This window comes from Thalia democratica, chromosome 5, assembly GCF_965202585.1.
Source record: "Thalia democratica chromosome 5, ktThaDemo2.hap1.1, whole genome shotgun sequence".
NCBI lineage: Eukaryota > Metazoa > Chordata > Thaliacea > Salpida > Salpidae > Thalia > Thalia democratica.
This window is the reverse complement of record NC_139169.1, coordinates 65753768-65756299: the sequence shown is the minus strand read 5'-3', so window position 1 is coordinate 65756299 and position 2532 is coordinate 65753768.

Genomic DNA, 2532 nt, shown 5'->3' with positions numbered 1-2532 from the left:
AAAAATTTATTTTACAAAAAATTATTTTGTAAACAAAATTAATTAAGAATAAACATGATTACTGAAAAATTTTAACTAACCCTTTTGGGTTTGATACAACTTTGTTAAAAAAATTACAAGGTAGTTCATAAAAATTGAAGAGCTCATATATTCTCTTAAACATCTAAAAAATTTTATTTTAGTTTATTACACTTTAAAATTTAAATAGTTTCGCTTTAATATCATTCTGAAAATTAAGTTTTTAGAAAACATAAGTTTACAATTTAAAATTTTTCCAGTAATAGCCAAGAATAATAATATTCAAAATAATCCAAACTAATTTGGGACTTCAATTAAAATGTAGTATAACTTTTGAAGAATTTAACTTTTGCTTTAGGATCTTGTTATTAATTATTTAGAAAAAATTACATAAAATAGAGTTAATGCTAGGTTTAAACTGTTAACTTTATATAATTCATTTTCTCAGTTATTTTTTTCAAACGACTAGGAAATAGATTTGCTAAAAAGACATTTCTTAAACTACAAAAAATAGTTTTTAAACAATAAAAAAATGCTTTTATAGGTGTACAAATTACAACTAATAATAAACAAAATAATAGGTCTGATTTTAAAGCAAAGTTCACTAAACCCTAAAACGTTATTATAATAGTTCACCAAACCCTAAAATATATTTAAAGTAAACTTTATAAAAAGAAAGTTCAACATTCACAAAAAAAATCTAACTAACTAGCATAAAAATATTTTTATAGTTTCTATTTACAAGAAAATAAAACTAATAACATTTCATAAATATTAACCTAAAATTTATCAAAAAATAAAAATTAAGATAATAAATAATTGTAATTAATAAATTTCTAATAACAAAAAACGCTTATCTTTGTTTATGAGTAACTGTAACAAACTAACTAATTACAGTTTTTCACTTAAAATGATACTTGTAAATGAAATTTTTAAAGTTTTTTAATACTTTAAAAAGTATTTTAAAATTTGATCAACTTTATAGTAACTTGACAAGCTAAAATTTCAAACCTGATACGTAGCCAATTTGTTCAAGTTTTTATGAATATAAGTTCTAGTTTTTTAATCTTACATGCATAAAAAAATAAATTATAGACAAAATTTGATGCAACTAAGGTAATTTTTTTTTGAAACTTTTACCATATTTCCCAGGATTATTGCCATATTTTTCAATAAATTGCAACACATTTACTCGATAAGTTTTAAGTTAAAAACAAACAAACAAGTTTTTTTTCAAATAATTCTTTATTTCTAGAAATCTATTTCATATACCAAAGTCTACTTGTTTACATTTCTAAAATAACTGTTCAAGTTTTTACGTTTTTAATTGTTGATAAAACTCCAAAAGCTATAAGCAGTTTAAATTTATCATTTAGAAAGTTTGAACAAACCTTGATTAAAGAGTAAATTAGTTATAATAGAATATTTAATTAAATCATGATTACTCACAACTGTTACTAACTTTTGTACTAATTGTAAAATCTTAGGAAGAGTAAAAGCAGAATAATGTTTAGATTTTTGTAGATTGTGCTTTATTAAGAGACTAACAATTTAAAATTTACTTACTCACATTAATTTTAAAATACCATTTTTGTTTATAACAGATATATTTTAAAATATATTTACGATTCTATTAAGTTTGAGCTATTATTAACTTTTTGAAGTATTTTTCTATTGAAATAGTAAATAATAGTATTTTTGTTTTGGTTAATTTTATAAAGTATTATCTTTAAGTAACCTTAGTTTAAGTAAGCTTCAGGTTTGTGCATCAATTTAGCAAACTTGCTCTTGTTTTGAAATCATAAAAAAAGCTTTCCGCACTTTTTTCAGCTTGATTTTTATGTTTAACAACTTGTTTTCAAATTTCTAATTACTTTTTAGACCAAAACAAAATCTAGTTTGAACTACTCGACATTAACACTACTAGATTAAAACTTCTATAAGTATATATGTTTGCAGTACAAGCTCGTTATCAGAAACCACACAAAGAAAAAAATCCCTTACTACTAAGTAAAGCTTTTTATTATTATGTATTTTAAATAACAACATATTTTTATAGTATTTTATTAAATATAAACAATGTTTTCAGTGTAAACATTCTTTTTAAAGTATTAAAAGTCGTTATGCCTCCTTCTAAGGAAAAAAAGATGAAAAACGAAGAGTATGTAGTTGAGAAAATATTGGACGATGAGAAAAAAAGAAACTCATATGGAAAGTTTGTCACAATGTATCTTATAAAATGGAAAGGGTGTTTTACGTGAGTTGTTTATGTATATAATAGAGAAATAACATCAGTATTTATAATTTCTTTTTGGTTAATTTCTAAAGTTTATATTTATTATTGACTATTTAGATTAAAAGGATATTGTATAGTTAGTGCAATATTTTTATAACCAGCGAAAATAATTAATGCTCTTCAGGTTAATGAAAATAAAAAGAACTTATACATCTACAACCATTACCTTGGTAATTAAAAATAATTTTCTAAATATGCATTTCTGTTCGAATTTACTT